At 44.1% G+C, this 25,748-nt stretch overlaps 6 non-coding genes across 6 annotated transcripts; 1 reads left to right on the top strand and 5 right to left on the bottom strand.

The window, feature by feature from the left end:
• Positions 1 to 10,659: 10,659 nt before the first annotated feature.
• Positions 10,660 to 10,733, bottom strand: trnai-aau (transfer RNA isoleucine (anticodon AAU)). Its single transcript has one exon. It is a non-coding gene; the product is annotated as a tRNA-Ile (tRNA).
• Positions 10,734 to 11,021: 288 nt separating this feature from the next.
• Positions 11,022 to 11,103, bottom strand: trnal-cag (transfer RNA leucine (anticodon CAG)). The gene has a single exon. It is a non-coding gene; the product is annotated as a tRNA-Leu (tRNA).
• Positions 11,104 to 12,217: 1,114 nt separating this feature from the next.
• On the bottom strand, positions 12,218 to 12,432 carry LOC131702252 (small nucleolar RNA U3). The gene has a single exon (XR_009309406.1). It is a non-coding gene; the product is annotated as a small nucleolar RNA U3 (small nucleolar RNA).
• Positions 12,433 to 23,306: 10,874 nt separating this feature from the next.
• trnas-aga (transfer RNA serine (anticodon AGA)) lies at positions 23,307 to 23,388 on the top strand. Its single transcript has one exon. It is a non-coding gene; the product is annotated as a tRNA-Ser (tRNA).
• A 165-nt stretch (positions 23,389 to 23,553) lies between these two features.
• On the bottom strand, positions 23,554 to 23,627 carry trnai-aau (transfer RNA isoleucine (anticodon AAU)). The gene has a single exon. It is a non-coding gene; the product is annotated as a tRNA-Ile (tRNA).
• A 1,483-nt stretch (positions 23,628 to 25,110) lies between these two features.
• On the bottom strand, positions 25,111 to 25,325 carry LOC131702234 (small nucleolar RNA U3). Its single transcript, XR_009309388.1, has one exon. It is a non-coding gene; the product is annotated as a small nucleolar RNA U3 (small nucleolar RNA).
• Between the last annotated feature and the right edge of the window lie 423 nt (positions 25,326 to 25,748).

Here is a 25,748-nt window from a genome sequence, read left to right on the forward strand (position 1 = left end):
TGAGGTGGTGGACGATTGTGATGTCATCATTTTGATAAAAAGTATGTTAAGTGGCTGATTGTGATGTCATCGTTTTGATGACGAGAATGTTAGTGGCTGAGGTTGGTGGCCTCTTGTGATGTCATTGTTTTGATGAAGACAATGCTAAGAGGCTGAGGTAGGTGGCCTGTTGTGATGTCATCGTTTTGATGATGAGAATGTTAAGTGGCTGAGGTAGGTGGACTATTGTGATGTCATCGTTTTGATGAAGACAATGCTAAGTGGCTGAGGTAGGGTTAGGGTTAGTGTTAGGGTTGCCGTTAGCTATTCTGAACTGACTTTTCAATTGAATTCCAAGCGGCGCCTCAGGTATGATTTTCTAAAGTGATGTCAACAGTACCGGTATTGAGAATAGAAACTCAATATGATAGAGCTGATATCATGAATGGTTTTATTGGTGATGTGCGGTAGAATAGAGCAGTTGAAACACGTGCCCTGCAGGTTTGACAGTGTGAATCAAATGAGCATTAGTTGTGAACACAACATGGCATTCAGTGGAAGTTCAGCACAATGCTGCTGCATTTAGTGAAGCAGAACATCCCTGTGTAATTTCAATGAAAGACTTGATCCCTATAACAGTAGCAGCTTTCAGAAAAGCCACTGTAAAGATGTCCTTTATAGGCAGGTATATAAAGAGAATGAGCAGGCAGGCCGCATGGAGCAGGCAGACTATAAGAGCAGAGGTACAGGCTTATTCCCAGCCCAATCCCCAGGACACAATGCTGGAGAGCAACCATAGCTGTTATACCACACAGTGTACAGACCCCCTATTCACAAGAAACACATTGCTTTACCTTTGTGTATCCTGTGTTGTCCATACCACAGTCATTTTTATTGAACATGATATTTTTATATTTACACATCATATGTAAATAAACTAGGGAATTACTGTTTTTCAACTTTCTCTCGGGAGATTTTTCTTCTAAACATCCCAGTGTATCCAGATCACACTCCTCCTGCAGCAATGCTGGTGCTCAGATTGAAATGAGTATAGCTTATTATTGGAACAGAAAACCAGCATTGTTGCCGGAGGGAGCGTGATCTGGATACACAGCCATCCTTAGAAGATCTCTCTTTGTCCTGGTGAACGCTCCGGAGTAAAATGTGTTGTTCAGTTGATTGACAACCCATGAGAGATGACTGAAAATGTCTAAAGAGTCAGCGATATGGTTAAAAATAAAAAGCTGCGGGGCACGACAAAGAGTGTGTTTCTTGTACTTTGCAGGGTGTTGTGTAACACTACGTGCAGATCAGAACACTGCAGAGTGCGTTTCTTGCAGGGTGTTGTGTAACACTACGTGCAGATCAGAACACTGCAGAGTGCGTTTCTTGCAGGGTGTTGTGTAACACTACGTGCAGATCAGAACACTGCAGAGTGCGTTTCTTGCAGGGTGTTGTGTAACACTACGTGCAGATCAGAACACTGCAGAGTGCGTTTCTTGCAGGGTGTTGTGTAACACTACGTGCAGATCAGAACACTGCAGAGTGCGTTTCTTGCAGGGTGTTGTGTAACACTACGTGCAGATCAGAACACTGCAGAGTGCGTTTCTTGCAGGGTGTTGTGTAACACTACGTGCAGATCAGAACACTGCAGAGTGCGTTTCTTGCAGGGTGTTGTGTAACACTACGTGCAGATCAGAACACTGCAGAGTGTGTTTCTTGCAGGTGTTGTGTAACACTACATGCAGATCAGAACACTGCAGAGTTCAACCTGTTAGAACAGAAAGGATCTTTTGGTTACCCACTCCTGAAGTCATTCAGGCTCGAAATCCAAGCCAAATCTTGCACATACAAAGGAAGAAAGACAGACAGTTTGTCTTTGTACTAATTTATTTTCTTACTAGACACCTATTGACAAAGGGCCTGGTATCAATTTATTTTTAGGGGCCTGAGCACATGCAAAGGAAGAGAAAGCCCTGGACTGCACATCTGGATTTTACAATGACAGAAGACTTCAGGGATAGACACAATGAGATATAGAGGCCCAGACTGGACACCAAGGCTTACACAACTTCCTGTTTTATATTCCATTTTTAAACTTTCTTATTCTAAATCAATTATTTAAATCATATGTCAAATGATTTAAAAAATATGTATTAAATTATGTGTATTTATTTTTTTATTGTTATTATTGTTATGTACTTTTTGTAATATATCATAAATTATATATTGTAAGAAAGAGTAACGTCGCCTTTAAAAAATGGCGGCGCTACTGAGGAAAAAAGAAACAAACAGCACCCAGGAACCGGAGCACTAATTAGTAGGGCGGGGTTCCTGGGGTATATAAGGAAGTAGGGTAGGACAGGACGGGGGTGATTGTGGGGAGCACCGCCGGATTGTCCTGCAGAAAATACCTAGAAAAATAAAGAGAGTGTTACAAAACTTCGCAAGGTAAAGTGAACGTTTTTGTTTGGTGAATAAGAGTTTTGTTTTGATTAAACTGTGAGCGTTTTTCCTCTTGGTGAGGTAGCCTTTTGTTTGACGAGGGTAATTTGTTTTAGTTAAACGCTTGTACGAACGCCGCTCCTCAGTGTTAAGTAAAGCAGTCCCGCAGCTTCCGTGACGGTTGAGCACCGTCACAGCGGCCGTCTGTGTGACTGTGTGGAGTATCCGGGACCTGGAAGGGAATTGTGTGAGCACGCGCTGCAGGAGCAGCGGGTAAAAATAAAAGAAAAAGAAAGTGGACTGAGGCAACAGTTTGGTTGGCAGGATGCAGTTTATTGTGAGACATAAAATAACCACGTTTTACACAGGGGTGCTCTGGAATCTCCCAGGACATTGGCTGCCGGGGTTCTTCCCCACAGTCTGGATATATTCATCAACGCCGTTGGGCATGTCTTGCTCTGGAGGTGGGTCACAGGAGTGGCCTTCCAGGAGCTGTTATTCAGGGGCCCCATTACATACTCCAGCCAAGAGTCTTCCCGTTGTTCTTACCTGTGTTACAGCGAGACTCCAGCAGAGGGAGTCGGCGCTGTCCTTACCTGTGTTGCAGCGAGACTCCAGCAGAGGGAGTCGGTGCTGTCCTTACCTGTGTTGCAGCAAGACTCCAGCAGAGGGAGTCGGCGTTGGCCTTACCTGTGTTTCAGAGAGACTGCAGTGAGTGGGGAGTCTGTGGATACCTACCCGTGTTGCAGGATTACACCAGCGGAGGGAGCTGTTGGACTACTTGGAATTACAAAGCTCCTACCGCTGGGAGAGCCTACGCTGACCCTTCCTCTGGAGTGGACATCTACAGGCTCCGACCTGTAGGACCTGGTATTCTATAGTAGTTAGAGAGGGGCGAAGAAGTGAGACAGTTAGTGACCCGTACAGGGCATTAAGTGATACAAAGAGTCTGTTGGTGTCTGAATATTGTAAATAAAAGTTACTTGCCTGAAAGTTCTACGTGTCTGTGCTAGTCGGTGGAAGCCGTGGAAAGGAGTATCCCGCAGGGTACCCCGCCAGTTTGTTACATATGGTGGCAGCGGTGGGATCATAACGACCGAAAACACACTTCAGTCGGACCCACAAGAACGTAACAAGATGGAAAACACCGACGCACTAATTCGTGCGCTGTTACATGCAACAGCCGTCCAACAAGACAATAACTCGAAGATGCAGGAGCTCCAACAGTCTGCAATTCAAGTACAGCAGGAAACCAACAGGCTGCACGCCCAACAGTTGGAGGTAACCCGGCAAGAGGTAGCCGTGTTAAAAGGACGTTTGGATCAGTCGGCAATACTACCACCGATGTCTTCATTCCGACCCTCCCACGTCTTGCAGAAGATGACGTGGGAGGATGATGTGGAGGCATTTTTATTGGCGTTTGAACGCACCGCCACCCAGGAGGGATGGCCATCAGGAAAATGGGCGGGAATCTTGGCACCATTTTTAGTAGGAGAAGCCCAGAAGGCATACCATGATCTGGCCCCTCAGGAAGCTGAGAGTTACCCACATCTAAAAGCGGAGATCCTTTCTCGGGAAGGGGTGACCTCAGCTGTGCGGGCCCAGAAATATCATGCCTGGGGGTATGTGCCGGGAATTCCACCCAGGTCACAGATGTATGACCTGATTCACTTGGCCACTAGGTGGCTCAAACCAGAGGTCAATAATGCTGAAAAAGTCATAGAGATCCTCGTCATGGACCGGTATCTGCGGTCATTACCGGCCCCACTAAGGAAGTGGGTCGGCCAAGGAGACCCTCGGTCCATCAATGAGTTCATGGACCTCGTGGAGCGGCAGTTAGCCGCAGAAGAACTCTCCCGTCAGCCTCAGAACACAGCGGTGAGGAGCTCGAGACCACCCACGTGGAAGATACGTTCGAACTTGCGTTCGGGTAAGCGACCGGCGATGCCAGAAAGGGGTGAAGAGCGGCCAGAGGCTGTGAAGGGACTGGGGACAGATGTGGGGGTAAGGGCTGAGGCCCTGGGTTATAGAAACTATAGATGTTTTAAATGTAATCAGTTGGGCCATATTGCCAAATACTGCAGGAATGAGGAAAGAATGGAGTGCAATGTTGTTAAACCCAGTATTGCAGAGAGTTCATTTTGTGGAAACATCATTGTTCCACGTCATCCTGTCGGGGCATACCCTTATTTGGTCTTGGTGTCGGTTAATGGGAAAAGGGCGGAGGCTCTCACTGATTCGGGAAGTGCAATTACCTTAATTACGCCCGATTTATTAATAGATCGCGCATTAGATCAGGATTTTAAAACAGGGATTACTTGCATTCATGGGGATGTTAAGCACTATCCAACGGCTGTAGTTACCATTGAAGTTGGGTCTCAGATCGTAGACTTACGGGTTGGAGTAGTCCCCCATCTTCCCCACCAAGTAATTCTTGGTAGAAATATCACGGGGTTTGACACCTTGGTGAAATTTAATAGGCAATTGGCCAAGCCTAGAATAACTATGGAGGAGGAAAGTAAGCCTTCAGAGAGCCCCCATGCTATTTTCCCATTTACAGACCCGGACCTATTTATTGAAAATCATTGTGTAAAAGGAAGGAAGTCCCGCCGACAGCGGAGACAGGAACGTGACACTAAGATACAGAGTTTAGTCGGGGTCTTGACAAAACGCAATAGCAAGGGGGTATCTACTCAATGCAGTGGGGCAGAAATTCTTGCAGAGACAGGGGAAGTAGTCATAGAAAACCCAAGGGAAGGTTCTTGGGAGGAGTGTCTCCAACTTCCCAGTGAAAATTTTGCGAGGGAACAGGAACAAGACCCAACGCTGGTAAATGTTAGGAAAAAGGTGGTGTCGATAAATGGCACCAGGGTTGAAAACACTGTAATTAACCCGCTTGAGCACTTTATAATAAAAAATGATCTACTGTATCGCTGTACTCAACTTAATCAAGAACCAGTAGAACAGTTGTTGGTTCCGCAGGCTTTCCAACCTCAGGTGTTATATTTGGCCCATTCACATCTGTTTGGGGGACATTTAGGATCTGAAAAAACCCTGCAACGAATATTGAGAAGGTTCTATTGGTTAGGGATTAGAAAGGCAGTGGATCGATATTGTAGGTCATGCCCAGAATGTCAGTTGGCGAGTCCAAATCCAGGTTTCCGAGCACCGTTACAACCCCTCCCGATTATTGAAATCCCGTTTGAAAGAATAGCGATGGATTTGGTGGGGCCCTTGAATAAGTCAGCTAGGGGCCATGAATATATCCTAGTTATATTAGACTATGCTACTAGATATCCAGAAGCCATTCCTTTACGAAACACGGCATCCAAAACTATTTCTAAGGAATTAATACACTTGTTCTCTCGAGTAGGTATCCCGAAGGAAGTGTTGACGGACCAGGGTACTCCTTTTATGAGCCAGTTGATGAAAGATTTCTGTACTACCCTTAAGGTTAACCCCATTAGAACGTCTGTGTACCATCCTCAAATGGATGGACTTGTGGAGAGGTTTAATAAGATCCTGAAGTCGATGTTAAGGAAAGTGGCTTCCAAAGACGGGAGGGACTGGGACCTCCTATTGCCCTATTTGATGTTTGCTGTTCGGGAGGTACCACAGTCCTCAACCGGGTTTTCTCCGTTTGAATTACTATATGGGAGACAGCCCAGGGGCATCCTGGATATAGCTAAGGAAACGTGGGAAGCTCAAACTTCGTCGGGACGTAATGTGGTAGATTATATCCTACAGGTTCGAGATCGAATTGCAAAAATAATACCCATAGTAAAGGTCCATATGGAGGAAGCACAGGCCCGACAAGCAGGTCAGTATAACAGGTCGGCAGTACACCGGAAATTTTGTCCCGGAGACCGGGTTATGGTATTAGTACCAACGCCAGAGAGTAAACTGTTCACTAAATGGCAGGGCCCATATGAAATAATAGCTCCAGTGGGAGAAGTTAATTATAAAGTAAGGCAGATGGATAAACGAAAGAAAGAACAAGTGTACCACATTAACCTCCTCAAACCGTGGGTAGATCGGGAGGAGTTGGTCGCATTGGTGGCCTTGGGAAAAGACGGGAAGGGACTGGAAGGGAGATCAGTTAATATAGGTCCCTCCCTTACTCCCCAACAAATCCAAGAGGTACAGCGATGTGTAAAAGCTAACCACGATGTGTTTTCTTCCATGCCAGGAAGAACGACGGTTATCCAACATGAGGTCCACACACCCCCGGGGGGGTGTGTCCGGGTTAGGTCCTATAGGATCCCGGAGGCCCAACGGAACAAAGTCGTTCGCGAGGTCGAAGCGATGAGAAGGCTGGACGTCATCGAGGAGTCCTCGAGTCCGTGGAACAGTCCAATTGTGATGGTGGCCAAACCCAATGGAACTTGGCGGTTTTGTAATGACTTTCGTCAGCTCAACCAGGTATCGAAATTTGATTCATATCCTATGCCTAGGGTGGCGAAGTACTTAACCACTTTAGACCTCACAAAGGGGTATTGGCAAATTCCCCTCAGCCCTAAGTCTAGGGAAAAAACTGCATTTGCCACACCCCTGGGACTGTTCCAATATAAGGTAATGCCATTTGGATTGCATGGCGCACCCGCCACCTTCCAACGGCTTATGGACATCATATTAAGACCTCATGCACAGTATGCTTCGGCTTACATCGATGACATTGTGATATACACAGATTCGTGGGAGACACATCTTGAGAAAGTTAATGCCGTATTACAGTCTTTACGAGAAGCAGCACTAACTGCAAACCCGGAGAAATGTTTTGTGGGTTTACAGGAAGCACAATACTTGGGGTTTGTCGTAGGGGGTGGTAAAGTCAAACCCCAAACGAGCAAGGTAGAGGCAATTACAAATTGGCCTATACCCAGGGATAAGAAACAAGTTCGAGCCTTCTTGGGTTTAGCAGGATATTATAGACGGTTTGTGCCGGAGTTTTCCTCCATTGCCACACCCCTTACCGATTTGATAAAAAAATCGGCCCCGGTCCGTGTTAAGTGGAGCCCCGAGGCTGATAAAGCATTTAGAGCCATTAAAGAAGTACTGTGTAACAGCCCGGTGTTGAAAGTATCCGATTTCTCCCAGCCTTTCCTATTACAGACAGATGCATCGGAAGTAGGTTTAGGGGCAGTGTTGTCGCAAATAGTTGAGGGGGAGGAACACCCCATAGGGTACCTTAGCCGAAAACTCCTACCACGAGAAAGAAAGTATGCCGTTGTCGAGAAGGAATGCTTGGCAGTGAAGTGGGCAGTTGAGGCGTTGAAATATTATCTATTAGGCAGGGAGTTTACCCTAGTGACAGATCATGCACCCCTAAAATTTATGAAAGAGAACAAGGAGAAGAATGCTAGGGTAACCCGCTGGTTTTTAGCTTTACAGCCATACAAGTTCAAGATTGAACATAGACGGGGGATTCAAAATGCGAACGCAGATGGGCTATCAAGAAAACACTGGGTTAGTTGGGCCGCTCAAACCGATAGGTTGGAGCTGGGGGAGAGGATATGTAAGAAAGAGTAACGTCGCCTTTAAAAAATGGCGGCGCTACTGAGGAAAAAAGAAACAAACAGCACCCAGGAACCGGAGCACTAATTAGTAGGGCGGGGTCCCTGGGGTATATAAGGAAGTAGGGTAGGACAGGACGGGGGTGATTGTGGGGAGCACCGCCGGATTGTCCTGCAGAAAATACCTAGAAAAATAAAGAGAGTGTTACAAAACTTCGCAAGGTAAAGTGAACGTTTTTGTTTGGTGAATAAGAGTTTTGTTTTGATTAAACTGTGAGCGTTTTTCCTCTTGGTGAGGTAGCCTTTTGTTTGACGAGGGTAATTTGTTTTAGTTAAACGCTTGTACGAACGCCGCTCCTCAGTGTTAAGTAAAGCAGTCCCGCAGCTTCCGTGACGGTTGAGCACCGTCACAGCGGCCGTCTGTGTGACTGTGTGGAGTATCCGGGACCTGGAAGGGAATTGTGTGAGCACGCGCTGCAGGAGCAGCGGGTAAAAATAAAAGAAAAAGAAAGTGGACTGAGGCAACAGTTTGGTTGGCAGGACGCAGTTTATTGTGAGACATAAAATAACCACGTTTTACACAGGGGTGCTCTGGAATCTCCCAGGACATTGGCTGCCGGGGTTCTTCCCCACAGTCTGGATATATTCATCAACGCCGTTGGGCACGTCTTGCTCTGGAGGTGGGTCACAGGAGTGGCCTTCCAGGAGCTGTTATTCAGGGGCCCCATTACATACTCCAGCCAAGAGTCTTCCCGTTGTTCTTACCTGTGTTACAGCAAGACTCCAGCAGAGGGAGTCGGCGCTGTCCTTACCTGTGTTGCAGCGAGACTCCAGCAGAGGGAGTCGGCGCTGTCCTTACCTGTGTTGCAGCGAGACTCCAGCAGAGGGAGTCGGCGCTGTCCTTACCTGTGTTGCAGCGAGACTCCAGCAGAGGGAGTCGGTGCTGTCCTTACCTGTGTTGCAGCGAGACTCCAGCAGAGGGAGTCGGCGTTGGCCTTACCTGTGTTTCGGAGAGACTGCAGTGAGTGGGGAGTCTGTGGATACCTACCCGTGTTGCAGGATTACACCAGCGGAGGGAGCTGTTGGACTACTTGGATTACAAAGCTCCTACCGCTGGGAGAGCCTACGCTGACCCTTCCTCTGGAGTGGACTTCTACAGGCTCCGACCTGTAGGACCTGGTATTCTATAGTAGTTAGAGAGGGGCGAAGAAGTGAGACAGTTAGTGACCCGTACAGGGCATTAAGTGATACAAAGAGTCTGTTGGTGTCTGAATATTGTAAATAAAAGTTACTTGCCTGAAAGTTCTACGTGTCTGTGCTAGTCGGTGGAAGCCGTGGAAAGGAGTATCCCGCAGGGTACCCCGCCAGTTTGTTACAATATTTTTTAAATGTTAATAAAAATAATGAAAACAGAAGTGTCATGAGAAGTGAGGAGTGTTGAATTTAAATCATGGGAGGTAATGTTAAAACTTTACAATGCATTAGTAAGACCTCATCTAGAATATTGTGTTCAGTTCTGGTCACCTCGTTACAAAAAGGATATTGCTGCTCTAGAAAGAGTGCAAAGAAGAGCAACCAGAATTATCCCAGGTTTAAAAGGCATGTCGTATGCAGACAGGCTAAAAGAACTGAATCTGTTCAGTCTTGAACAAAGAAGACTACGCGGTGATCTGATTCAAGCTTTCCAAATTCTAAAAGGTATTGACAATGTCGACCCAGGGGACTTTTTTGACCTGAAAAAATAAACAAGGACCAGGGGTCACAAATGGAGATTAGATAAAGGGGCATTCAGAACAGAAAATAGGAGGCACTTTTTTACACAGAGAATTGAGAGGGTATGGAACCAACTCCCCAGTAATGTTGTTGAAGCTGTCACCCTGGGATCCTTCAAGAAGCTGCTTGATGAGATTCTGGGATCAATAAGATACTAACAACCAAATGAGCAAGATGGGCTGCATGGCCTCCTTTCGTTTGTAAACTTTATGTTCTTATGTTCTTATCTTACCATAGACACAGTCTGAAGGGAAACGGAAGCTCTGACTAGCTCTAGCGCAGATGTATAGTTGAAGTGAGTCGTTTGGGAATTAAAATTGTGATGAAAGAGAAGAGACGTTTGTTTCTAAATTCCTAAACTGTGCATCACAATTAAACAACGCTTCAAAGAATTTGAGCACGAGGGGATGTATGCAGCTGACGGTGACAAAATAATGATGTGCAGATTTTGCTGCATCGTTAAGCATCATTAGCTGTTTACTACTTTTGGGGAAAACATGGCTTGTTTGCTTGTATATTTTCAAGTGGTGCAAACTTTGCACTGGAGCAAATGCTGTTTTGGTTTTGAATGGATTTGAATGAAAGAATCTGCTTTGCTTAGTGTTTAAATACTGACAAACCCCAAACTTGTTTTGTTTGCTGGAGCCCTGCTTCAGTGCAATGGGATTGAAATACAACTCCTATCGTTGTTTTTTTAATGGGTAGATTGCTGTATGTGAAATTCTTATGACAGCCCCACAGTAGGGTAGGTTTCCCCGCGCAGGTTCGAATCCTGCCGACTACGTAAGCTTTCTTTTTAATTGTATGTGTTCATTCCTAATACATGTTTAAAGATGAGGAATCTGAAATATTACTGGTTCTACTTCATATCGCACCGGTTCATTTTGTTAAAGAATGTTCATTTTGGCACCATTCCAAATGCTGTGGTTTCTTTAAAGAAGAAAAGTCATGGCCCGTACGGGGATCAAACCCGCGACCTTGGCGTTATTAGCACCACGCTCTAACCAACTGAGCTAACCGGCCACACACATGGAGCGCATTAATAAAACCCGAGAAAAACAAGGCCTGCGGACATTATGATTACCAAGATGTTATGTTAAACTCAACAATAACACATTCAAAGTATTGGAAAGGCATAATTAGAGGTCTCATCTGTATGAGGCAGTTTAGCAGTGTGAAGAAAGTGGCGAGGTGCGGGCTTGCGGTGACTTTCTCTCATTTAAAAAGCTGTGATTTGAATACTAAAAAGAAAAACATGTAAAATTACCAAGCATTCGGTGGACGTTTTAGAAATAAATTAACAAGAACAGTTGTCAGAAGTGGGGTTCGAACCCACGCCTCCATGGAGACTGCGACCTGACCACAGCGCCTTAGACCGCTCGGCCATCCTGACTTACACCGACGACTTTGCACAACGCTGCAGCACACTGCTGAACCTCCCATGTCTGACGCTGCAGTAAATCACCTGGCGTGTGCGTGTACTTGTTCTTTTTCTGTTTATATTAAGGAGGGCGACAGGTTTTATCGCATTCTGTATGGAATCACAAGGACACTCCTCTTACTGAAAGAAAATATACTGCAAACAGAGCGATCGCTTCACGGTTTGAATCAAAATCAGAACAGTCTGTTAGCAAATGAACTTCATCAAAAAACCACAAAGGCATTACATAAATGTTACAGATATATTTCGTAGACAGAACAGTTGTAACATATTTGAGTACATTTCTAAACAATCTGCTAATAACAGACATAATCTCAAAGCGCTATAATTTATTTTCAGATCTTATGAAAGACAAGTATGGTTGCGCAATATATCACAGAAAACAGGATAATCCTAGCGCTTCATTTAATCCCTCGGGTTGTACAGTATGGAGATAGAAGATCCATTTGGATTCACATTGTAATAGTTTTTGATCGAGATTATCACGTCCTCGAGCTTGAAATATTTTTTTGTATGCTGCGGTATTTCAGATCTGAAATGGAATGTTTGGCATCTACGAAATGTCTAGCTAGTGGTGAATGGATATCTTTTCTCCTAATTGAACTTTTATGCTTGCTCATCAATGCGCAATCGTCACTGTCTAGTAGTTTCACCAACATATTGCAAATGGCAAGGACAAAAAAACAAATAAATGACATGCGTTGAAGCACAGGTCATCACTTGTAAGACACTGTACTCTTTTTTCGTTGTATGGCTTGTAAAACGCAAACGCATTATCACAGGCGGCACAATTACGACATGGAAAAAAAATCCAGTAGATTTGTCCAGTACACCTAGATCTCTCGAACATGTCAATGAGTCAGCCCTTAATAAACACTGTCCGTGTTCATTTCTGTGTATATGACATTGTCTATAACCAATATCTGTTATGTAAGCGTATTTGTATGAAACCAATCGCAATTAATGCGATCCGTGTTTTCAGTCAGTTTGATAGTTTTAATCAATCATCGAAAAAGCAGCAGTGCTTTGCAACTGTAGTTCATCTTTCTTACGTTTTGGTAAGATACCCACTCAGAACGTGTCCGCTTCCTCCAGCCCCCTAAGGAACACTGGAGCGGTCATCAATAACAGCAAGCAGTTGGTCAAAAACAACACTCGCTGTCTTCTTCACGCTCAAAAACAAACACTCTCACTCTTCCTCGTGGGTAGCGAGCCCAAACACTTTCAAAACGCATTTCGCTAGCAAATCACTATAGAAATGATCCCTGAAAGTATTGTTTTATGGGCAAGTGGCCGACCGTCTCCCTCCAACTCTGAGTGGCACCGGTAGCTGTGCCGGTGACAAATAAACAGGAGCAATTTCATATAATGCAATTGCTGTAGCCCAGTGAGTTGTTACAATAACATTTCAAACTCATTCCAGACTGCAGGCGGTTAAAAGCTTAATTGGGTTCAATTTTTTGGTATGATTTAAAAAGTACGAGCCAGTTGCCTCATTTGCATTGCCTGCCTTCCTCCTTTGCACTGTGACGTCTATCAAATGTGTGCTTAAAATCTGATGAATACGATTCCCATTTGAACCGTAAATATTTTAATTATACGCATACAGTGTTCTGTTGGGCTCCGAGGGTGTTATCTAATAAAACAACGTAATCGGTGAGCGCGTTCGGCTTAACCAAAACGTTGCTGTTTCAAGCCCACGCAGGGACGAGGCATTCTTCTTGTCAATCGCCTTTCTGTCAAGCCAGTAAACCTGTATATAATAAGAAACATTCAACAGCTCGGAAACACCATAATAGAATCCAATGCCTTTACAAATGTGTTTTGAAACTGTTCATTTTTCACCCAAATGCGGTTCTCAAAAATTGTTTTGCCTACATTTTTCTATTGCTATTATTATTTTTTCCAGAGTAAGACGAAAAAGCAAACATCCATGAAATAGGTAAACACTGCTACAGCGCTTGAACTGTCTCAACAAACGTTCAGCTCTAAAACGTGTACATTGAAAGTCTATTAACATCTTTAACACAATCATGTGTGTTCCAATAGCGGCTATTCCACATGGTGATCAATAAAGTGAATGCTGGCTTTGTTCACATATTAGCAAGACGTTTTCAGGATTCACGCATATTCTGAACAAGCACACTAGAATATGGTAATGAAAGGACAGGAAAATAACAGGTTTATTGGCTCTGGTCTTGTATCGTCACCCTGACTACTGTCAGGTAAGGAAGTGGCATTAATCAAAACGTAATTATGTAAGGTTACCAATGCGCAAATACGAAGCATATTAAAACTTCTTCACAATCTTAAATCTTCCCACATGCATTTCAAACACTTACTGATAAGTACGGCCCTTTCCCCATGTAACTGCTTTGTTTGAACACCAAAGATGGCTTGGATATTTATGAAACCACGATACTATTGTTCCCACTTTCTTTAGAACTACCAAATGTGCGCTTCCCATGTCAGCCCAAGTGGCCTAATGGCTAAGGCCACTGGCCTCCTAAGCCAGGTATAGTGGGTTTGAGTCCCATCTGGGGTGGGGTTTTGTTATAAAATCGAACATAATTGTGTTATGTTTTATTGGCATGTGATATTTTGTAGATCTTGTTATCTGTTAAGTCCGCTCACGCTAGCCACAACGTGCTTGAGTGCTGTGGCAGCAGCCATGAAGCAAGTCAGTTTTTCAGTTGAAATAAAGATCTACTTTGTTTTTTGTGTATGGGTGGTTTGAAAAGATCACTTAAATTGTTACGTATTTTGAAATAAAGATGTATTCATTATTATGAACGTTGACTGAAAGGAAATTCTATTTACATTTCCCACGTGTGCTTGTGTCACGAGTGACAAAAGTGTATGTGATTTGTTGAATTATATTGTTGTGATTTTTAGAATGTTTTATTTATTTTTCCTTTTTCTCACAATGTGTTGTTGGAATGATTTAATTTAAGCACGTTATTGATTTATTTTGTTTTTATGTTTTCGTACACACGCTGTGTTACCTGTTCCTATGGCAACGCCACCGGTGTCTACCGCTTGAAATCACTGTTTGGATCGCAGGTGTGGACAATAATTTAATCAGCTGTGTACTATAAAGAGGGAGTAAAAAAGAGGATAGAGAGACGCAGTTCGAGAGACGTAGTTCTGAGAGACACAGTTCGTGAGACGCAGTTCAGAAAATGACGTCAGAAAACAAAGTGAGGAAACGAAGTTAGAACAAGGCGGAACGAAAAGAAAAGAAAGGAAGAAACAAGATAGGGAGAAAGCAGAATGCGGGGATAGAGAAAAGAACAACACGAATATAAGACTAAAGAAAGCAAGGAGATCGGAGTGTTGCAGGTAGCGGCACGGGACCAGGATGTGAGGAATTTGGGGTGTTGTTGGCAGTAGTACGGGACATTTGGTGTACTGGGAACGAGACTGAAGAGAAATCGGGACGTGAGGAGTTGAAGACGACCAGCTGAGCGGCGTTGGTTGGAGAGAAGTGAAAAGCACGATCACTTTGAGAGCGAGAGCTGCCCGAGACGCTGGCTTGGGAGTTGTGGGTCGTCATCCACCAGTTAAGTGTTTTGTTGTGGTGCATTATGCTCGAACTGCAGTAGTCACACACCTTTTCATTGAGCTATTGTTACTTTTTATTATAACTTATCAGCAGAGTCTTTTCCCTGTTTTCTGCCTTATATTACAGCAAGAATTCAGCTGATGCAGGGCTGTATTTTACTGCTACGAATGATGTTTGATTATACTTGGCTGCTACACTAGACAATGCTGCTAAATTGTATCTGCTGCTAAAAATATATAACGCTGCTAGACTGTATCTGTTGCTAAACTACATAAAGCTGCTAGGTTGTATATGCTGCTAGGTTATATCTGTTACTAGATTATACTGTATTTATACATAGATCTAGATATGTGTATTGATATATGGTTATAGATATGTGTTTGTGATTAATTTTAATTAGTAATTTGCTTAATAGTAATCTCTCTGGTTTTATTATACTATTTTAATTTGTTGTATAAATTAGCAGATGAATTGAAATGTCCTGAAGTGCACTGATCTTTTGCTTTATTTTTATCAGGAAACCTGTGTCGTGTGCAATATCTTATTTTAGATCAAGACTGGAGGCCCTGCTCTGTTGCAGATTGAAACGTTCTTTCTCCACTCAATTGACTCTGGGGAAGGCTTGGTGTTATTAGTCTGTTGGCTTGGACTCGGTGGTGGAGTGGCGCCCCCTGTTGGGAAAGGGATAATTGAGCAGTTTTGAAATTTGGGGTGGCAGGAGATTGGAACCACGTCCCTACCGACAATCCAGCCAGGGCAAGTGCAATATTGAATAAGGGCTGGTCATGCACATTTTACTGTATTACTTTGACTTTTCTTGTTAGTGACGAGGTGTGCTATATTAATGCCAAGTTTTGACTATTTCCTGTTTTTAATAAAGAATTGCATATTGCTACTTCTCTGTGTTCTTTGATGTGGGCTAGTTGCGGTCCCCCTTTGTTGATAATTCGAACCTGTGTCAATGAAAGTAGAAGGTAATTATAATAGAACAGAATTCCTTATTTTCTTTAAACATAAGGTGGCGTAGACTGGCTATATTCATTTCGGGGGCGCGACACGATTTTGGCGCAGTCGGCAGGATCGACAGAGGCTGATAGCAACTAGACACCATGCCAGGGACAGATCCCCAAGCTGCTAACCCGCCTGTAATGATGATGCCTTTCTTTATGGGGGCACCTTGGGTTCCCAAATATAAGGGTACTGGATCAGAGATTAGATTAACAGAATGGAAGGGCCAAGTACAGATGATGATGCGTATGCAAACTTTATCTGAAGCGCAGCAAGTAGATTTTGTTATTGGGGCACTAGAAGGTGAGGCTAAACGGGAGATATTACTATTAGGTGATCGAGATAGACAGGCTCCAGAACAGATTTTTAAGCAGCTTGATCAATTGTATGGTGATAGGGTTCCAATTGCAGTACTGCGCTCACATTTTTTTAATTGCACCCAAGGAGCTAATGAGAGTTTGCAAGCCTTTACCCTCCGTTTACGAGAATTATTCTGCAGGTTACAGCGTCGAGACCCACGTGGCCTGGATAGTGGAGATACCCTCCAGCGTGACCAAATCATCCTGGGTTTGAGGAGAGAGAGCCTGCGACAGGAGTTAAGGAGGCAAGTGAGGAGGAATGAACGTCTGTCATTTGAGGAGACTCGGCGGGAGGCCGTACTGTATGATGAAGAGCAACATAGTGAGGAGGGGAGCTCGCTTGCCTGTCAGACTGTAAGTAAGAGTGTTTTAAACTCTGTAGGAAGTAATGAGGAGTGGGGAAAAGCCTTTAGAGAACAAATGCTCCAAGAAGTGAAAGGTCAGTTTCAAGTCATGACGCAGGACCTGGTTAAAGAGCTACGAGCGGAATACAGTGGACGTCGCGGGAATTGCGCTGTAGTTGCGGCTCCTCACGATGCACCACCAGAATGGAGACGGAGAGGCTTTCAGGCGTACCACTTTGTTGAACCCCAGCGACATCAATGGGATCCCCGAGGTAGGCCAATCTGTCGCCAGTGTGGGAATAGTGGGCATATGGAAAGACAATGTAGAAATAGAAGACAGGAATCGGTTTTAAACTAAAGGAACCTGCTGCTGTGGACCAAGCGGTGGGTGACTCTAGTGTAGGTCCCTCTATGCCATTTGAACATGTAATTGTAGGAATGTGCCCCCGGGTGGAGATACTGGTGGAAGGTGTGCCAGTGCGATGCTTGCTGGACACAGGTTCACAGGTCACGATGTTAACTGAGAGCTTTTTTAATTCTCAATTTAAGGATAAAGCGATCCAGAAAGGCAATGAGAAGTGGTTGACCTTGAGGGCAGCCAATGGCCTGGTTGTCCCATATGTGGGCTATGCAATTTTGGATTTTGAAGTCCGAGGGTTGAAGATTCCGGCGCGAGGGGCTGTCATAGTCCGAGACGATTGCTTACCGTCCTGTCCAGCACTGTTGGGAATTAATGTGATTACTGCTTGTTGGACTGAGCTGTTTCAAACTGAACAAAGTAACTCTAACTTTATTTCTCAGTGTGATCCTGCGAGTCAACGAGCGTGGGATCAGGCATTTGTAGATTGCCAGCGAGTGATCATGGGTAAAGCACCAAATGGATTTATGGGGACCCTTCGGCCTGCGTATAATAGGCCAGTTCGAGTCCCTCCTCAGAGTGAGGTAGTTATATGGGGTAAGACTGGAGCTGTGAAGACCGGCCATTCATATGATGCCATTGTGGAGCCTACTGGTGAGGTAGCATCCGTGATGGTAGCCAGGACTCTTGGCACCGTGAAGAATGGGCGGATTCCTGTTAGGGTGAGAAATGTGCATTCCTATCCTGTGTTTCTGGGCAAGTACCAGAAGCTAGCGAATGTGTATGTGATAGATCCTCTGGAAGTAAAGGGGAAGACCGATCTTCAGCTGACTGAACTGGAGCCAGGTGTCATGGAAATTAAGGTAGTTGAAGCTGAAACGCATATGGTAGATCAGAATGATTCACAATCTCCTCAGTTTTAATTACAGGGTGATGGCCTGACACCCCAACAACAGGAACAGTTGGATGCATTATTGCTCAAGTGGAAGAAGGTCTTTGCGGAGCACGAGGAAGATTATGGCTGGACTGGGGCTGTGCAACATCACATCCCAACTGGAAGTGCTGCTCCAATTCGAGAGAGGTACCGACCCATCTCGCCGATGGTGTATAAGGACATTAAGTCACTGCTTGGAGGCATGTTAGAATCTGGAATTATAAAGGAAAGCTGTAGTCCGTGGGCTGCGCCCATAGTATTAGTGAGGAAGAAAGATGGTGCTTGGCGCTTTTGCGTTGATTACCGTAAGCTTAATGCCGTGACTCACAAAGAGGCACTAACTAGCCTGAAGAAAGCAGAATGGTACTCAACACTTGATCTCGCTAGTGGCTATTGGCAGGTGGAGATGGCTCCTCAAGATCGAGAGAAAACAGCTTTTGTAACACCACTAGGGTTATATGAGTTTGAGAGGATGCCTTTTGGCTTGTGTAACGCCCCTGCTACTTTCCAAAGGCTGATGCAGCGATGCCTAGGAGGGGAGATCTCAGAGTCTGCACTTGTTTATTTGGATGATGTAATTGTATACTCTGTTAACTTTGCAGCTCATTTGAAGCAACTTGACTCCATCTTTGAGAAGCTGTGGAGGAATGGACTTAAACTCCGATTGGAGAAGTGTAACTTGTTCCAACAACAAGTTTTTGGGCCATGTAGTGAACCAAGGGGGTGTTTCCCCAGACCCAACTAAAATAGAAGTAGTACGAGATTGGCCAAGGCCAAAGACTGTCAAGCAAGTACGGAGCTTTCTAGGGTTTGCAGGCTACTACAGACGGTTTATTGCCAGGTTTGCCCATATTGCCAGCCCGCTTCATGGATTGTTAGTAGGTTCTGCGCAAGGAGGGAAGCAGAATAATAGGAGAGAGGTCCAATGGACTCCAGAATGTGAGGCTGCTTTTGATTGTCTTAAAGGGGAGTTGACTCAGGCCCCAGTGCTTGCTTTTGCAGATTTTACCTTGCCTTTCACTGTTTATACAGATGCAAGCCAACGTGGACTTGGAGCTGTGTTGTCCCAGTTTCAAGATGGACAGGAGCGTGTCATAGCTTATGCCAGCCGCAGCTTGCACCCAGCAGAGCGGAATGATGCCAACTACAGCTCTTTCAAGTTGGAGCTTTTGGGATTGAAGTGGGCAGTAGCAGAAAAATTTAAAGAGTATCTAATTGGAGCAAAAGTAGTAGTATACACTGACAATAACCCTTTAGCTCATCTCCATACAGCAAGACTTGGAGCGGTGGAACAACGTTGGGTGGCACAACTTTCAAGTTTTCAACTTGAGGTGAAGTATCGACCGGGAAAGATTAACATTAATGCCGATGTTCTTTCTAGACTTCCAGAAGCAGGTTACGTGGAGCCAGGCGAGGGAGCCGAGGTTCTGCAATTGCATTCCCAGGTCGATGACCAGGTGGATGACGAGCCAAGTTGGGGTTGGGACCCCAGTAGGTGGCAGCGAGAACAGGGACAGGACTCCGCATTGCAATGCTTGAGAGAGTATTTGAGTCGTGGGACCGCACCGACTGGACAGGAGCGGAGACGGGAGTCCCCCTTGGCTGTGATCTGGCTGCAACAGTGGAAGCGACTTGAAATGCGAGATGGAGTGATGTGCAGGAGGACGTTGGACCCCAACACCCATGAGGTACAGTTACAAATTCTTGCCCCTGAGCAGAACAGAAGGCAGATCTGGGAAACTTCCCACACTCATGCTGGTCACCTAGGAGTCGACAAAACCTTGTCTGTGCTGAGAAGACGTTTCTTTTGGCCTAAGATGGAGAAGGATGTACAGCACTGGCATGCAACTTGTAACCGCTGTAATCTGCGGAAAGCTCGACCAGAGGGTAAGGCTAAGCTAATGCCCATTAGAACTTCTGCTCCTTTTGAAGTATTGGCTGTGGATTTTTTATCGCTTGGTAGGCCAAATGATACCTATCAGTATATTTTAGTGGCGACAGATATGTTTACAAGGTTTACTTGGGCTATCCCTACCCGGGATCAGACCGCCATCACGACAGCTCGTGTATTATGGCAGCATATCATTCAACCGTTTGGGTGCCTGTGGCAAAGTGCCCCGCCCCTGTGTGCATTTATGTGTTCTATGTTGTATGTATGCGTGCGTATGTTAATGTTGGTGTATAGATTGGTACACTGGATATAAACAGGTCTGTGTTTCACGTGTGTTTAAATTGTATATTTGTATTTAGGCACGGGATTGCACATCACGCATGTGCATTTAAAATATAATATGCGAGCACGGGGTTGCACAGAATTAATTCATGTGCTGGGATTCAAGTGAATAATTAATTAGTAATTGTATCCCAGCACAACAGTATATATAGATGCACATTTTCATTCAGTCGGGGTTAGGTGTTCAGTGAGTGGAGAACGGGATTGGAGACGGAGGTGAAGTAAACTAATAATAATAGTAAAAGTAATAGTTAACGTGTTTTCACTCACCGTGTTTGTTCGTCTGTCTGTCCTGCACCGTCTGTTTAGTGTTTAGTCGTTTTGTATGTCTGTTTATTTTGGCTATAGTGCCGTGTCCTGTTTTTGTGCTGTTTTTAACCTTTTATTTGTTAATAAACGCTGAGTGCCACCATTGCACTCAGCTCATCACAACCACCGTCTGTCTGTGTTTGAATTCCTTTCTGATCTGACGCAACCCACTCTGGCCGTCTTTGTGACAGTGCCCCAGTAGGCTCAATTCAGATCAGGGTCCAAATTTTGAATCGGAGCTAATCAAGAGCTTGTGTCAGTACTATGGGGCCCGAAAGAGTAGGACGACCCCGTATCATCCTCAGGGCAATGGACTTTGTGAGCGGTTTAACCAAACCTTGTTAAATTTGCTTGGCACCCTAGAGGTGGAGCAACAGAATAGGTGGCCACAATATTTGCCTGAATTAGTTCATGCGTATAATAATACAGTGCATGAGACTACTGGATATACGCCCTTCTTCCTAATGTTTGGAAGACATGCTCGTCTCCCTACAGATGTGTTGTTTGGGACTCCAGAAGTGGAGAGGGAGAGAACTTTAAATGAGTGGGTTGCACAGCACCACGCAAAATTGTACAGTGCTTATCAGAAAACAGGGAAGCGGTCAGGGCAAGCTGCTGAGAGGTCTAAGAGCCGCTATGATCGTACTGCTAGAGATGCCCCATTATTGCCTGGAGAAAGGGTGTTGGTATTTAGTAAACGAAGGAGGGGTAGAGGTAAACTAGCTGATAGGTGGGAAAGTGAACCCTATGTAGTTGTAGAGCGGACTGACTCGCAAGCCCCTGTTTACAGAGTTAGGCCAGAAGGCCAAGACGGTCCTACTCGAGTAATACATAGAAACTTGTTGAGGCCATGTATTTTATATCCCCAGGAGATGTTGGATAGACCTCCTGAGATAGTAACTCAGAGAGAAGACGCATTGCAGCCAATGTGGGGCTATTTGTTCCCACAAGGTGCTGGTGAAGGAGCCCCTCCCCCGAGGAGATCCGAAAGGGAGAATAGGGGAAGACTTCCAGCAAGGTATTTGCAGTAGGCACTTGTATTAAGGCCGCTGAGGACAGCGACCAATGCAGCAGGGAAGTGTGTCACGGGTGACAAAAGTGTATGTGATTTATTGAATTATATTGTTGTGATTTTTAGAATGTTTTATTTATTTTTCCATTTTTTCACAATGTGTTGTTGGAATTATTTAATTTAAGCATGTTATTGATGTATTGATTTATTTTGTTTTTACGTTTTCGTACACACGCTGTGTTACCTGTTCCTATGGCAACGCCACCGGTGTCTACCGCTTGAAATCACTGTTTGGATCGCAAGTGTGGACAATAATTTAATCAGATGTGTACTATAAAGAGGGAGTAAAAAAGAGGATAGAGAGACGCAGTTCGAGAGACGCAGTTCGAGAGACGCAGTTCGAGAGACGCAGTTCGAGAGACGTAGTTCGTGAGACGCAGTTCAGAAAATGACGTCAGAAAACAAAGTGAGGAAACGAAGTTAGAACAAGGCGGAACGAAAAGAAAAGAAAGGAAGAAACAAGATAGGGAGAAAGCAGAATGCGGGGATAGAGAAAAGAACAACACGAATATAAGACTAAAGAAAGCAAGGAGATCGGAGTGTTGCAGGTAGCGGCACGGGACCAGGATGTGAGGAATTTGGGGTGTTGTTGGCAGTAGTACGGGACACTTGGTGTACTGGGAACGAGACTGAAGAGAAATCGGGACGTGAGGAGTTGAAGACGACCAGCTGAGCGGCGTTTGGTTGGAGAGAAGTGAAAAGCACGATCACTTTGAGAGCGAGAGCTGCCCGAGACGCTGGCTTGGGAGTTGTGGGTCGTCATCCACCAGTTAAGTGTTTTGTTGTGGTGCATTATGCTCGAACTGAAGTAGTCACACACCTTTTCATTGAGCTATTGTTACTTTTTATTATAACTTATCAGCAGAGTCTTTCCCCTATTTTCTGCCTTATTACAGCCAGAATTAAGCTGATGCAGGGCTGTATTTTACTGCTACGAATGATGTTTGATTATACTTGGCTGCTACACTAGACAATGCTGCTAAATTGTATCTGCTGCTAAAAATATATAACGCTGCTAGACTGTATCTGTTGCTAAACTACATAAAGCTGCTAGGTTGTATATGCTGCTAGGTTATATCTGTTACTAGATTATACTGTATTTATACATAGATCTAGATATGTGTATTGATATATGGTTATAGATATGTGTTTGTGATTAATTTTCATTAGTAATTTGCTTAATAGTAATCTCTCTGGTTTTATTATACTATTTTAATTTGTTGTATAAATTAGCAGATAAATTGAAATGTCCTGAAGTGCACTGATCTTTTGCTTTATTTTTATCAGGAAACCTGTGTCGTGTGCAATATCTTATTTTAGATCGAGACTGGAGGCCCTGCTCTGTTGCAGATTGAAACGTTCTATCTCCACTCAATTGACTCTGGGGAAGGCTTGGTGTTATTAGTCTGTTGGCTTGGACTCGGTGGTGGAGTGGCGCCCCCTGTTGGGAAAGGGATAATTGAGCAGTTTTGAAATTTGGGGTGGCAGATTGGAACCACGTCCCCTACCGACAATCCAGCCAGGGCAAGTGCAATATTGAATAAGGGCTGGTCATGCACATTTTACTGTATTACTTTGACTTTTCTTGTTAGTGACGAGGTGTGCTATATTAATGCCAAGTTTTGACTATTTCCTGTTTTTAATAAAGAATTGCATATTGCTACTTCTCTGTGTTCTTTGATGTGGGCTAGTTGCGGTCCCCCTTTGTTGATAATTCGAACCTGTGTCAATGAAAGTAGAAGGTAATTATAATAGAACAGAATTCCTTATTTTCTTTAAACATAATGTGGCGTAGTCTGGCTATATTCATTTCGGGGGCGCGACACTTGCCTTGTATAAATCGATGGAGTTTCAACAAAGGCATTTGACTTCGGTTCATGTTAGCCTATACTGCCATCTGCAGCATTACCGCGGGTGTCGTTTACTTCTTTTGACAATAATATGGATCATTTCACAGTCCAATGTAAGAACATGTAGTCGTGGCCGAGTGGTTAAGGCGATGGACTAGAAATCCATTGGGGTTTCCCCGCGCAGGTTCGAATCCTGCCGACTACGTAAGCTTTCTTTTTAATTGTATGTGTTCATTCCTAATACATGTTTAAAGATGAGGAATCTGAAATATTACTGGTTCTACTTCATATCGCACCGGTTCATTTTGTTAAAGAATGTTCATTTTGGCACCATTCCAAATGCTGTGGTTTCTTTAAAGAAGAAAAGTCATGGCCCGTACGGGGATCGAACCCGCGACCTTGGCGTTATTAGCACCACGCTCTAACCAACTGAGCTAACCGGCCACACACATGGAGCGCGTTAATAAAACCCGAGAAAAACAAGGCCTGCAGACATTATGATTACCAAGATGTGATGTTAAACTCAACAATAACACATTCAAAGTATTGGAAAGGCATAATTAGAGGTCTCATCTTTATGAGGCAGTTTAGCAGTGTGAAGAAAGTGGCGAGGTGCGGGTTTGCGGTGACTTTCTCTCATTTAAAAAGCTGTGATTTGAATACTAAAAAGAAAAACATGTAAAATTACCAAGCATTCGGTGGACGTTTTAGAAATAAATGAACAAGAACAGTTGTCAGAAGTGGGGTTCGAGCCCACGCCTCCATGGAGACTGCGACCTGACCACAGCGCCTTAGACCGCTCGGCCATCCTGACTTCCACCGACGACTTTGCACAACGCTGCAGCACACTGCTGAACCTCCAATGTCTGACGCTGCAGTAAATCACCTGGCGTGTGTGTGTACTTGTTCTTTTTCTGTTTATATTAAGGAGGGCGACAGGTTTTGTCGCATTCTGTATGGAATCACAAGGACACTCCTCTTACTGAAAGAAAATATACTGCAAACAGAGCGATCGCTTCACGGTTTGAATCAAAATCAGAACAGTCTGTTAGCAAATGAACTTCATCAAAAAACCACAAAAGCATTACATAAATGTTACAGATATATTTCGTAGACAGAACAGTTGTAACATATTTGAGTACATTTCTAAACAATCTGCTAATAACAGACATAATCTCAAAGCGCTATAATTTATTTTCAGATCATATGAAAGACAAGTATGGTTGCACATTATATCACAGAAAACAGGATAATCCTAGTGCTTCATTTAATCCCTCGGGTTGTACCATATGGAGATAGAAGATCCATTTGGATTCACATTGTAATAGTTTTTGATCGAGATTATCACGTCCTCGAGCTTGAAATATTTTTTGTATGCTGCGGTATTTCAGATCTGAAATGGAATGTTTGGCATCTACGAAATGTCTAGCTAGTGGTGAATGGATATCTTTTCTCCTAATTGAACTTTTATGCTTGCTCATCAATGCGCAATCGTCACTGTCTAGTAGTTTTACCAACATATTGCAAATGGCAAGGACAAAAAAACAAATAAATGACATGTGTTGAAGCACAGGTCATCACTTGTAAGACACTGTACTCTTTTTTCGTTGTATGGCTTGTAAAACGCAAACGCATTATCACAGGCGGCACAATTACGACATGGAAAAAAAATCCAGTAGATTTGTCCAGTACACCTAGATCTCTCGAACATGTAAATGAGTCAGCCCTTAATAAACACTGTCCGTGTTCATTTCTGTGTATATGACATTGTCTATAACCAATATCTGTTATGTAAGCATATTGGTATGAAACCAATCTCAATTAATGCGATCCGTGTTTTCAGTCAGTTTGATAGTTTTAATCAATCATCGAAAAAGCAGCAGTGCTTTGCAACTGTAGTTCATCTTTCTTACGTTTTGGTAAGATACCCACTCAGAACGTGTCCGCTTCCTCCAGCCCCCTAAGGAACACTGGAGCGGTCATCAATAACAGCGAGCAGTTGGTCAAAAACAACACTCGCTGTCTTCTTCACGCTCAAAAACGAACACTCTCACTCTTCCTCGTGGGTAGCGAGCCCAAACACTTTCAAAACGCATTTCGCTAGCAAATCACTATAGAAATGATCCCTGAAAGTATTGTTTTATGGGCAAGTGGCCGAACGTCTCCCTCCAACTCTGAGTGGCACCGGTAGCTGTGCCGGTGACAAATAAACAGGAGCACTTTCATATAATGCAATTGCTGTAGCCCAGTAAGTTGTTACGATAACATTTCAAACTCATTCCAGACTGCAGGCGGTTAAAAGCTTAATTGGGTTCAATTTTTTGGTATGATTTAAAAAGTACGAGCCAGTTGCCTCATTTGCATTGCCTGCCTTCCTCCTTTGCACTGTGACGTCTATCAAATGTGTGCTTAAAATCTGATGAATACGATTCCCATTTGAACCGTAAATATTTTAATTATACGCATACAGTGTTCTGTTGGGCTCCGAGGGTGTTATCTAATAAAACAACGTAATCGGTGAGCGCGTTCGGCTTAACCAAAACGTTGCTGTTTCAAGCCCACGCA

This window comes from Acipenser ruthenus, chromosome 29 (assembly GCF_902713425.1).
Source record: "Acipenser ruthenus chromosome 29, fAciRut3.2 maternal haplotype, whole genome shotgun sequence".
NCBI classification, from domain to species: Eukaryota; Metazoa; Chordata; class Actinopteri; order Acipenseriformes; family Acipenseridae; genus Acipenser; species Acipenser ruthenus.